Raw genomic sequence first — 13,683 nt, forward strand, 5'->3', positions numbered from 1 at the left:
AGACTGGGTGACCGCTTTGCAGAACACCTTCGGTCTGTCCGCAAGCATTACCCAGACCTCCCTGTCACTTGCCATTTCAACACTCCACCCTGCTCTCATGCCCACATGTCCGTCCTTGGCCTGCTGCATTGTTCCAGTGAAACTCAACGCAAACTGGAGGAACAGCACCTCATCTTCCGACTAGGCACTTTACAGCCTTCCGGTCTGAATATTGAGTTCAACAATTTTAGCTCATGAACTCTCTCCTCCATCCCCACCCCCTTTCCGATCCCCCCCTTTTTTTTCCAATAATTTATATAGATTTTTCTTTTCCCACCTATTTCATTTATTTTTAAATGTATTTCCATTCATTGTTTTATCTCTACCTTTTAGCCTTTTTCGATTCCTTCACCCCACCCCACCCCCACTAGGGCTATCTGTGCCTTGCTTGTCCTGCTTTCTAACCTTAATTAGCACATTCCTTAGATAATATCACCACCTTCAACACCTCTTTGTCCTTTTGTCTGTGACATCTTTTGGCAATCTCCACCTATCACTGGCCCTCTATCCAACTCTACTTGTCCCACCCCCACTTAAACCAGCTTATATTTCACCTCTCTTCTATTTTTACTTAGTTCTGTTGAAGGGTCATTCGGACTTGAAACATTAACTGTGTTCCTCTCCGCAGATGCTGCCAGACCTGCTGAGTTTGTCCAAGTATTTTTGTTTTTGTTTTGTTTAATTGCTCTACCATTTCCTTGTTCTCTATTATAAATTCTCTTGTTTCGGACTGTAAGGGACTGACATTTGCCTTCACTAATCTTTTTCTTCTTACATAATTATAGAAGCTTTTGCAGTCTGCTTTTATGTTCCTTGCAAGTTTACTCACATACTCTAAATTTTCCCATCTTAATCAATCTTTTGGTCCTCCTTTGCTCAATTCTAAACTGCTCCCAATCCTCAGGCTTGCTACTTTTTCTAGTAACTTTACATGACTCCTCTTTGGATCTAATACTATCCTTAATTTCTTTTGTTAGCCATGGTTGGGCCACTTTTCCTGTTGTATTTTTGCACCAGAAAGGAATATATAACTGTTGCAATGCATACTTTCATTCCTTAAATATTAGCCATCGCCTATCCACTGCCATGCCTTTTAATGAAGTTCCCCAAACCATCTTAGCCAACTCAAGCTTCATACCTTTGTAGTTTCCTTTGTTTCAATTTAGGACCCTAGTTTTGGATTGGACTACTTCACTTCCCAACCTAAGGAAGAATTCTATCATGTTATGGTCACTGTTCCCTAAAGGACCCCGCACAACAAGATTATCAATTAACCCTTCTCATTGCACAAAACCAAATCGAGGATAGCCTGTTCCCTAGTCAGTTCCTCGACATACTGATCTAAAAAAAACCATTGCGTACACACTCCAAGAATTCATCTGCCACAGTATTATTGCTAATTTGGTTTGCCCAGTCTATATGTGGATTGAAGTCACCAATGATTACTGTAGCACCCTTATTACATGCATCTCTAATTTCCTGTTTAATACTATCCCCTACCTTACCACTACTGTTTGGAGGCCTATAGACAACTCCCACTCATATTTTCCACCCCTTGTTGCTTCTTGTTCCCACCCAGACTGATTCTACATCTAGATTTTCTGAGCCAATATCCTCTCTCACTATCGCACTGATTTCATCCTTAACTAACAACGCCACACCACCTCTTTTTCCTTTTTGCCTTTCCTTCCTAAATATCAAATAGCCTTGGATATTCAGTTCCCAGCCTTGGTCACCCTGCAGCCATGTCTCTGTAATCGCAATCAGATCGTATCCGTTTACATCTATTTGCGCTGTTTATTCATCTACCTGATTGCGAATGCTTCGTGCATTCAGATACAGTGCCTTTAGACTTGACTTGATGGTGCAACTCTATTTCTGGGATAGGTGGTAGTTCACACCACATGGTCACTGCCTCTCTGTAAATGCGGGGATTTACCCTGTACATGTCAAGCAAGTGATAGGTAAACTTACATTTATATAGGACCTATCACAACCTCAGGCCACCCCAAAACACTATACAAGCAATGGAGTATTTTCTTGAAGTGTAGTCGCTGTTGTAATGTAGGAAACATGGCAGAAAAATTGCGCACAGGAAAATCCCACAAGCAACAATGTGACAATGATTAGATAATCTGCTTTAGTGAGTTGGTTGAAAGATAAATATTGACCCAGGGTACCAATGAGAATTTCTCCTGCCCTTCTTTGAAACAGTGCCATAGGATCTTTTACATCCAACTGAGAGGGTAGATGGGACCTCATCCCAAAGACTGAAGCTCTGAGAGCGCAGCACTCCCTCAAACTATCCCCCTGGATTTTGTGCTGGAGCGGGACTTGAACCCGGAACCTTCTGACTTGGAAATGAGAGCCCTACCTCCTGAGCCACAGCTAACATCTGCTAGCTTCCTGTGCCCCCATAGCTCTCCTAGCCCCCTGTTAGTTCTCACCTCATTAAAGAGGCAGACTTCGAAAAGAGATGGTGGGCAGTGTTAAAAAATAAAGCCTGGAAAATGTCTGCCCATGTTTAGAAACAGAGAAAATAAAACAGTTAGTGGTGTTTGTGTTTCTCTTTTCTTGGACATTTATTTTTCAGTTGGTGCCTCTAATCTGACATTCTGATTTCTCGAGGCCGTGCTCTTCGTTCTGTGAATCTGCCCAGTCATGAGGGTTGGGTTTCTCTGCACTAGTCTGATAAAAAACCCTGTGGTTAATGTGCCATCCATCACGTTTTAATCAACAATTATCACACCCTCTCCTTCCACCCCCACCCCCACTCTTCCCAACTTACTCTGGAGTCACACTGTGACACACTGGCCCTGGTTACATGCACAAAAGACTAGGGGAGGCGATACTAAGCCCCGGACGTACTCTGCTGAACAAACATGACCCACTGTGTGAAATTCATCTTGCGTCATCACCCCACGCCCCCCTCATTACCAGACTCTCTTGAACCCCCCTCCACCCCACCCCGCTCCCCTGACATTTTAGGGGATCTCAATCAAACTTAGGAATCGGGATAATGAGACATAATCAATTGGGCGCTGTGTTCCGCCAGAAAAGGAGGAGAGAAATAAGTGGTCCAGAAATAAGTGACAGCTGTGCTCTCACTTCCCCTCTCTCCACTGTGAGATAACACAGAATCCACCCTCCGCTTGTAATCAGGGACAGTGCAGCATTCCTGGACAATCCCAAAGAGCTCTTTTTTTTTTACTGGAAATAAAAATATTTTAAGAGTTGTCATTTTAAAAAAAAAACTATTTGTCACTCTCAGAAGTTTTGCCTGGAATTGAACCGCTTTCCCCTCTTATTGGCCACAGTAACAGTGCATCCGAGATCTTTCATTGTGGCTCAGCACGTGGCACTTTGACCTCTGAGTCAGGAGGCCGTGGCAGTTCTGAGGAAAGATCGTCAACCTGAAGCATTAACTCTGCCTCTGTCCCCAAAGGTGCTGCCTGACCTGTTCAATATTTCCAGGGTTTTCTATTTACAGCTCAGGTTTCCAGCAAGCGCGGTATTTTGCTTTTGTGTAGCTCATGGTTCCACGTCGCACACGAGGTGTTTGAGTGCATAATCCAGGCTGACACTCAGGTGCTGCATTGTGGGAGGTGGGGTCTTTCAGGTGAGACATTGAACCGCAAACCTGCCTGTCAGTCAAATGGATGTAAAAGGCCACTATTTAGACAAAGAACAAGGGAGTTCTCTGCAGTCTCCTGGTCCATATTTATCCATCAAACAATCACTAAAAAAACAGATTATCTGGTCAGTAAGTTTAGAAAATAAGAATCTAAATAGGGCAGAGGAGCAAAGTGTTCTGGGAGTACAAAGCTGAGGCATAGAATATAAGAGCAGGGAGGTTACACTGAAACTATATCAAACATTAGTTAGGTCACAACTTGAGTACTGTGTGCAGTTCTGGTCACCTTATTACAGGAAGGATGTAATTGCACTAGAGGGGGTACAGAGGAGATTTACGACAATGTTGCCAGGACTGGGGAATTGCAGCTACGAGGAAAGATTGGATAGGCTGGGGTTTTTCTCCTTGGAACAGAGGAGGCTGAGGGGAGATTTGATTGAGGTGTACAAAGTTGTGCGGGACCTGGATAGAACGGATGGGAAAGACCTATTTACCTTAGCAGAGAGGTCAGTGACTAGGGGGCATAGATTTAAAGTGATAGGGGAGATGAGGAAACTTGTTTTTTACCCAGAGGGTTGTGGGTGTCTGTGGGTAGTAGAGGCAGGAACCCTCAACTCATTTAAAAGGTGTCTGGATATGCTCCTCAACCTGTCGGGTTCCAGGCCAAATGCTGGAGCATGGGATTGGGCTGGGTGGCCTGTTATTTGGCTGGCCAAGTGGCTTCTTCCTGTGCCATAAACATTCTATGGCCAGGATTCTCCATGCCCACTGGTGTCGGCGCTCTGAAACAGCGGGGGGGTGCAGGAGTGAGCAGACTGTGCATTTCCCATTCTGCCTCCCTTACCCTTGCTGGAAACCGTAAAATCTAACCCGTTACCGCTGTTTCTCTCCTCACAGATGCTGCTGGGCCTCCTGAGCGGTTGCAGCACTTCCTGTTTCTATTGCAGGTTTCCAGAATCTGAAGCGCTTTGCTTTTATAAGAGTTGTGGACGGCCTAGTTCAGCTTAATTCAGGCAGTGGCCAAGGAGACGAATGGAGACTGTAGCTAGGGAGCAGAGTTTCTTATGGCGACCAAAGACAATGGCATTGGTCTTTCCAATACTCTACTGGAGGAAATTTCCCATCAAGCGCATCAATGGGTGTTGGACAAGCAGTGGAGAGGTCAAGAGAGGTGGTGGCGAGGTCAAGCTGGGTGTCGACAGCGTCCACACGAAAACTGATGCTGTTTACTTCAACGATGTTGCTGAGGGACAGCATGGAGATGAGATACAGGGAGGGGCCAAGGGAGAGATGCTTGGAATCCTTAGCCGTACAGGAGCAGGAGAAAAAATCGTTGTAGGAGATTTTCCAGCTACGATTAGATAGGTAAGTATGGGACCAGGAAAGGGCAGCTCCAGCTGGACAATTGAGGAGAGGAGTTGGAGGAGGATGGCAGAGTCAATGGTGACAATGGCTTACTCTCTCCTCCTTGTTAGATAGCTCCCAAGCTCGAATTATCAAGATGATTAGTCTTGGTTCACAAAGGACCATTGGCATCATTTTCCATTAGAGAGAGATCAGCTTGAGGGGCACCACTCCACTTCAAGCATGGGCCAGGCACGGAGGCAGGTCTCTGTAAACTACCACAGCCTGTATGAGATTGAATCTGCACCATTAGCATCATCCTGCACCACACTCTGAGCGACCTCTCAAATGAATGGAGTTTACTAATGATCACATGGCGAGATGACAACTGTTTGTATAAAAAGTGCCGAGTTATTTTCAAACAATGACGGACGTAATGAAAATATTCTTAAGCTTTCAAGCCTCTGTATTCCCATTCACTTCAATCTCTGCAATGGGGGTAAGAGTGTCGGCCTCTATAACACAGAGCTCACTGTCAAGATAACTGTCGAGGAAAGGACAGACTGGGCTTGTTTCCGCTGGTGTTTAGAAGGGTGAAGGGCGATTTGATTGAAGTATATGAGATCCTGAACGTTATTGACAAGGTGGACGTTGAAAGGCTGTTTCCTCTTGTGGGTGAATCCAGAACTAGGGGCCACTGTTTTAGAATTAGGGGTCGCCCTTTTAGGACAGAGAGAAGGAGGATTTTTTTTCTCTTAGAGGGTTGTGCGACTTTGGAACTCTCTGCCTCAGAAGGCAGTGGAAGTGGGGTCACTGAATATTTTTAAGGCAGAGGTAGTTAGATTCCTGTCAGGCCAGGGAATCAAAGGTTATCGAGGTTAAATCGGAATGTGGAAATTGAAACACAAGAAGATCAGCCATGATCTTGAATGGCGGAGCAGGCTCGAGGGGCCGAATGGTCTACTCCTGTTCCTATTTCTTATGTTCTTATGTTTGGTGGCGTGAACGGACAATATGACACAGTCAGTTTCACAACGGTGTGAAATCAGTTTGTGACCTGCCCGTCGATGGTGGGCTGTGTTTCCTGCCATCGGACGTTGGGAACCTCATTGTAATATATCAGCATATCATTATAAGGCCAACCTGCTGGACTCATCCCCTACCGCTGTATCGTCCGCCCACGTTGACGGGAAAACACGCTGATGGTGGGCTGCACTTCACTCGGGGCTTCAAGGTTTGTTTGCCTACTTTGCTTCAATCAGCCTTCACAGTCACCAGTGCCAGGCTTCACAGACAGCACCACATCACTTTTAGGGGGGCTCACGGGTAGGTCTCTACCTACCAGATCAGCCATACGTGGGTGGCTTTTCAATGGCTGCAGGACTAGGCCTTACTTGGGGAAGGGGGAGAAATGACCTCAGGCAAGGGAAGAGGCTGCAGGACGAGAGCTGTACAGGGGAAGGAGGGTATCCCAGGATGTGTGTGGGGCACATGTTGGTCTGCAAGTGGCTTCAAGATGGTGAAGGCTGAGGAGGCAGTCTCCAGAGGAGATGAGACCAGATGGACATGTGAGGGTGTGTGTGTGTGAGAATGGGTGGTGGTGTCCCTTGAGCTGGCAGTGAGTGAGATGCCAGTGGCTGTGTGGTGGGCTTCAGTGTTTGAGTTTAGAGTGATGAGATGGTTGCCATACTCTGGTTGCACAGGTGAGATCATTCATCCTCTATTTGCATTGGATGGTCAACCTCTTCTGTGCAGCATTGGCTATGACCACCGCTGCCACCGCCTGCCATGCTGGATTGGTGATGCCGCTGCCCGTCCTGCGGCCAGAGTGGGGTAGAGGACATGACGGCGGGCCTCCACGGCATCCAAATGGCATTCCAGCGACGCGTCATTAAACCTGGGGGCTGCAGTCTTTTTGCCTTTTGTGGACATCTTCCCTGCAGTAGTCCTGGGCTGGAAGCACTGAGAGGTGTGTGGACTTTAAATATGGCGCCCGGTATGATGAAGTGGCGAGGTGATGGCGTGGCGGGCGAATGAGAGCCCGCCTGCCATCGAAAAGGCATGTTTGCCAGGAACGCATAAGTAATGCGGTGGATGTGGGCCGTTTTACCTGCCCGCTACCGCATCTAGTGCAAATCTGGGACGATTCCGCCCTATGATTCTATGGTTCGATACAAATACACAAATTGCAAAAGTAGTGACACAAGTTAACAAGGTTATTAAAATAATGAAATCAAGCAATGGGATTTATTTCTAGAGGATTAGAATTCAAAAATAAAGAAGCTATGCTAATCTTGTATTGAACCTTGCATAGACCATATCTGGAGTACTGAGTACAGTTCTAGTGGCCATATTGCACGAAAGATTTAGAGGCACTGGAGAAGGTGCAAAAAGGATTGACAAGGGTGATACTGGAAATGCAAAACTGTACATATCAGGAGAGGATGAACAAGCTGTGTCCTTTTCCTCTTGAAAAGTGAAGGCTGAGGAGGTGATCTGATAGAGGTCTTTAAAATTAGGGAAGGTTTTGATAGAGTAGGCACAGAGAGGGAAGAACAAAACTGGAAACCATCAATATAAGATAGTCACCGAGAAACCAAATCAGGAATTTAGACGTAATGCCTTTACCCACAGAATGATGGGAATGTGGAACCTGCTCCCACAGGCAGTAGTTGAAGCAAGTGATGTGGATGCGTTTAAGGGGAGTCTAGATAAACACATCAGGGGGAAAGGGATAGAGGGATATGTTGATAAAGTTAAATGAGGAAAGAGGGAGGAGGCTCCAGTGGAGCATAAACACTGGCATGGACTGATTGAGCTGAATTACCTGTTTCTGTGCTTTATCTATATCTATATAATTACCTAATTGCTGTTTGTGGGATCTTGCTGTGTGAAAATTGGCTGCCATGCTTCCAACATTACAACAGTGACTACACTACAAAAGTATTTGATTGGCTGTAAAGCACTTTGAGACACCCTGAGATTGTGAAAGTGACTATATAGATGTAAGTTTGTCCTTTCTTTCTTCAACTGGTCATTTGCCTCAATGCTGATTGTGGGAGCATGCTGCGTACAATTTGGCTGCTGTGTTTCCAACATTACAACAGACTTCAGAAGTCAGTCATATGAAATGCTTTGGCATGTTTCTCAGTGTCATGAAAGTGTAATAATTTTCATAATATTATTGTGATTTATTGCAAAAGTAGGTTAATAGTGGGGTTTGGATAGTTTCTCTGTGTGTGTGTGATTTAATTGAATTGGAGACAGATGGTCTGGAGGCTTTGACTCATCAAAAGAAGCTGGGTTTGAAATGCTAAATACGTAAACATGGCTGAAATCTTACAATGTAAGGTGAGGAGAATTTGCACTTTTAGATAAATCAGGGCAGTTTGAATTTCAAAGAGATGGCAGGATGTTTACACCCAGCCAGAGAAGCTAGACCAAGCAGTGTGTTTATTTTTCCCAAAGGTAACTGACAATATGAGCACCATGAAAAGATTTACATTATGAGAAAGGTAAAGTTCTAAAGACATATGGGAACAATGGAATTTACATTAAAAGCAAGAAACATGTATAAAGGAGAATGAGGCTATATGTTACAGAAAACATTGTAAGATCTACCAGAAGTGTGAGAAGCCTCCAGTATTTGTGCATTAAGCCTGCTGTTTACAGAAACTAAAGCTGGGGAAAAGCCATTTTGAATTCCACAGTCCAAGGTAATGTGTTGACTTGCCTGGATCTGTTTAAAATCTATTCTTTTTTACCGTTGCCTTAATGGGGGTATAACTGGAAGTCAGATTACTTAGGGGTTTTAAGGAGTTATTATGGCAGTAATTTGTAGACCTTTGTGTATGCTTGAAATCTTTTCTTTTGTTAATAAATGTTTAATTTAGTTTTCTAAAAAATCTCTGAAGCCTTGGTGGACTTATTACTTTCGAATTCAGGGCACGCAACTTGAAATAAATACAAATTGCAAAACCGCTGTGATAACGTGATCAAGTTTCCCTCATGGTTTTAAACCGCCTGGCACACATCACCTGTTGCGTCATAACACTCAGGTAGCATACAAGTGTTAGTCTTCCCTATCTTTCTTTTGTAGAATTATTAACCAGAGAGTAGTCAATGCCCTCAGTAAAGGAGTGGAGAAGATCAGCAGGAAAATGTCACACTTTTAAATTCAAAGATGCTGTTACAGTGCACTCTGGTGACCAGACAAGTAGTTGCTTCAAAAAAAATGAACAATGGCAATCCCAGTGCAAGTCCAACTCATTTATGTATTATTACTACTATTTACTGTTTATTTAGCTTATATTCATTTTTTTTTAAAGTTAGTGTCTTGTGGACATTTTGGTACCTACTTGCTTCAAGCAATCTTTGAGAATGAACAGTTGTCCCAGACTAATGCTGCCAACCCTCCAGGATTGCCCTGGACTCTCTGGGGATTAAAGTGTAATCTCCTGGACACTGCATCGGTGAAACCCAGGAGAAAAATTAAAGAGTGCATTAATAATAATTGTTCCTTTTTAAAAAAATGTCTTTGAACACTTTGTTTATTAATAATAAAAATATTGGTGATGGAGAAGGAAAGGCTGTTTGACTGACAGTCAAAAATTATCCAATCAGATAATGAGGAGCTTGCTTTCCGATTGTCTGTGGGAGGGCAGTGTGTCCTGAGTATGGGCATGTCGGGGAAACAATGATGGGAGAGTGGGGGCTGAGTGGGGTGCCAGGAGTTTCAGGCCAATACCTCCAGGAATATGTCCAACCAGAGTTGGCAACCCTATGCCTGCCCTGCTCTGTGTTTAGGATTGATCCAGAGTGTTTTTCTTCCCTCTACTTGCCGCTTTGCTTCTGGTCGTGTTGGTCCCACTCTTTCCCCCGTTTTTTTAACGGGAGTGGTTGAATTTACCCCAATTCCCCAACAAGTCTGACACCTATAGAGAAAGCAACACTTCCATTGATCCACTACCTTATCACATCTCAAGAAATATCTCAAAATGAATCCTCGAATTGACAGTCACCGTGGACAAATACAGCAGAATTACCTGGAAAAACTCAGCAGGTCTGGCAGCATCGGTGGAGAAGAAAAGAGTCGACGTTTTGAGTCCACATGACCCTTCAACAGAACTGAGTATAGTTAGGAGAGGGGTGAAATATAAGCTGGTTTAAGGTGGGGGGTGGGGGGAGAGAAGTTGAGGGTGGGGTGGTTGTAGGGACAAGCAAGCAGTGATAGGAGCAGATAATCAAAAGATGTCACAGACAAAAGGATCAAAGAGGTGTTGAAGGTGGTGATATTATCTAAGAAAAGTGCTAATTAAGAATGGATGGCAGGACACTCAAGGTACAGCTCTAGTGGGGGTAGGGTGGAAAGACTGACAAGGTATTAGTTGTAGATTTAAAAATAATGGAAATAGGTGGGAAAAGAAAAATCTATATAAATTATTGAAAAAAACAAAAGGGAGAGGGAAGAAACGGGGTGGGGATGGGGGGAGGGGGAGTTTAAGATCTAAAGTTGTTGAATTCAATATTCAGCCCGGAAGGGTGTAAAGTGCCTAGTCGGAAGATGAGGTGCTGTTCCTCCAGTTTGCGTTGGGCTTCACTGGAACAATGCAGCAAGCCAAGGACAGACATGTGGGCAAGAGAGCAGGGTGGAGTGTTAAAATGGCAAGCGACAGGGAGGTTTGGGTCTTTCTTGCGGACAGACCGCAGGTGTTCTGCAAAGCGGTTGCCCAGTTTGCGTTTGGTCTCTCCAATGTAGAGGAGACCGCATTGGGAGCAACGAATGCATTAGACTAAGTTAGGGGAAATGCAAGTGAAATGCTGCTTCACTTGAAAGGAGTGTTTGGGCCCTTGGACGGTGAGGAGAAAGGAAGTGAAGGGGCAGGTGTTGCATCTTCTGCATGGGCATGGGAAGGTGTCATAGGTGGGGGTTGAGGAGTAGGGGGTGATGGAGGAGTGGACCAGGGTGTCCCAGAGGGAACGATCCCTACGGAATGCTGCCAGGGGGGTGAAGGGAAGATGTGTTTGGTGGTGGCATCATGCTGGAGTTGGCGGAAATGGCGGAGGATGATTCTTTGAACGCGGAGGCAAGAAAGACCCAAACCTCCCTGTCGCTTGCCATTTTAACACTCCACCCTGCTCTCTTGCCCACATGTCTGTCCTTGGCTTGCTGCATTGTTCCAGTGAAGCCCAACGCAAACTGGAGGAACAGCACCTCATCTTCCGACTAGGCACTTTACAGCCTTCCGGGCTGAATATTGAATTCAACAACTTTAGATCTTAAACTTCCTCCCCCCATTCCCACCCCATTTCTTCCACCTCCCTTTTGTTTTTTTCAATAATTTATTTAGATTTTTCTTTTCCCACCTATTTCCATTATTTTTAAATCTACAACTAATACCTTGTCAGTCTTTCCACCCCACCCCCACTAGAGCTGTTCCTTGAGTGTCCTGCCATCCATTCTTAATTAGCACTTTTCTTAGATAATATCACCACCTTCAACGCCTCTTTGATCCTTTTGTCTGTGACATCTTTTGATTATCTGCTCCTATCACTGCTTGCTTGTCCCTACAACCACCCCACCCTCAACTTCTCTCCCCCCGCCCCCCACCTTAAACCAGCTTATATTTCACCCCTCTCCTAATTATACTCAGTTCTGTTGAAGGGTCATGTGGACTCGAAACGTCGACTCTTTTCTTCTCCACCGATGCTGCCAGACCTGCTGAGTTTTTCCAGGTAATTCTGTTTTTGTTTTGGATTTCCAGCATCCGCAGTAGTTTTTTGTTTTTATGGACAAATACAGCAGTCGTTTTGCGCATGCTGTTCCTTTTGCAAAATGTCTACAAATATCAATACAATCAGTCGTCCCTTAATCTCTTGTTTGTGGTGTTGTCTGAGGGAGGATTGCTGGTCAGGAATCTGGGGAACTCTTTGTTTCTCTTTGTATTAGCAACATAGGCTGGGAAGTTCCTCAGAGTTGCTCACACTCTGGTTGCTGTGAATGTATGTAGATCTTATTATTATATATGTATCTTATTATCCTATCTTATGTAGATCTTCTTGAAATGTTACATCAGGAATCCAGAGACCCAGGGTAATGCTCTGGGGGCTCAGTTTCGAATCCCACCACGGCAGATGGTGAAATTTGAATCTGATAAAAATCTGGAATTAAAAGTCTGATGACCATGAAACCATTGCTGATTGTTGGAAAAACCCACCTGGTTCACTAATGTCCTTCAGGGAAGGAAATCTGCTGTCCTTAGTTGGTCTGGCCTACATGTGACTCCAGACCCACAGCAATGTGGTTGACTCTTAAACACCTTCTGAACAAGGGCAATTAGGGATGGGCAATAAATGCTGGCCTAGCTAGTGATACCCACATCCCATGAATGAATAAATAAAAACATATAAGATCGTGAGGGGACTTGACAGAGTGGATGCTGGAAGGATGTTTCCCCTTGTAGGAGAGACTAGAACAAGGGTACACAGTTTAAAGTAAAACTGAGCTGAAGTGTTTTTTTTCCCTCACAGGGTTGTGAGTCTGTGGAACTCTCTTCTCCGGAGAGTGGTAGAGGCAGGATCATTGAATATTTTTAAGGCACAGGTAGATATATTCTTGACTAATAAGGGAATCAGGGGTAGGCAGGATACTGGCATTGAGGCCACAATCAGATCAGCCATGATCTTATTGAACGGCAGTGCAGGCTTGAGGGGCCAAATGGCCTACTCCTGCTCCTAATTCATATGTTCATATGTATCAGAAACTCTGCTGGGGAGAGATGGAAACATTGCTAAGGAATGTTGATGCCCCCAATGATCACATCAAAGATTGGATTAAGCTAGGGAGACTCTCAGCATAGCAATGCACCTGAAAGGCATAGCTCACCTGAACATCACAGCACTTTCTCAATATTGCACTGGAGTTTCAACTATGTACGGAGTAGAGATTGAACTCACAATAACTTATAGAATCTTACAGCATAGAAGGAGGCCATTCGGCCCATTGTGCCTGTGTCGTCCCTTTGAAAGACCTATCCAATTAGTCTCTCTCCCCTTGAGGGTGTTCAGGAAAGGGCTTGCAGAGTCATTCTTAGCCCTAATTACCATAGATACTCAGACACTACGTGAATGCAGTCTGGAAACACTCGAGAACAGACAAAATCAACTCTGCCATTCTTTTGCAAAGTCACTGCTCACCTTCAAGCTTCCTTACTTGTTACCTGCAGACAGATCTCACAGTGGCTACCAACTATGGAATTCAAAACAACTAACTGAATTAAGATGTAAAACGACAAGATTTAAGAATAGTCCAATGCCATATCTCATTCGCACAATGACTAAACTTTAATAACTGTTAGACTTTGAAATTTGATAACATAAAGACCTTAATCTGACGATTGATATGTTTCTATGCTGTTCTGTCTACCATTTTTTTGTACTTTGTATTTTGTTTGAAATGAATGATTGTAAACCTTGCCTTGACTTGGTCCTTGGCCGTGACTCAATTTGATTTTGAAATGAATAATCTTTTGAGTGAGATTGAAGTTGAAATCGAAAAATGGGAACAGGAGGAGGCCATTCAGCCCCTCAAGCCTGTTCTGCCACTCAATGAGAACATGGCTGATCTGCGACCTAACTCTATATATCCGCTTTTGCCCCATAATGCC

General features: G+C 44.4%; 1 protein-coding gene across 1 annotated transcript in view; it reads left to right on the plus strand.

The window, feature by feature from the left end:
• Positions 1–8,681: 8,681 nt before the first annotated feature.
• The window catches only part of miga2 (mitoguardin 2), a 61,440-nt gene continuing 56,438 nt past the window's right edge, over positions 8,682–13,683 (plus strand). Inside the window, exon 1 of the mRNA XM_078550187.1 lies at positions 8,682–8,733. The gene's annotated coding sequence lies outside the window, so the exon portion shown is untranslated. The remainder of the gene's footprint in view (positions 8,734–13,683) is intronic.

This window comes from Cetorhinus maximus, chromosome 10 (genome assembly GCF_964194155.1).
Source record: "Cetorhinus maximus chromosome 10, sCetMax3.hap1.1, whole genome shotgun sequence".
NCBI classification, from domain to species: Eukaryota; Metazoa; Chordata; class Chondrichthyes; order Lamniformes; family Cetorhinidae; genus Cetorhinus; species Cetorhinus maximus.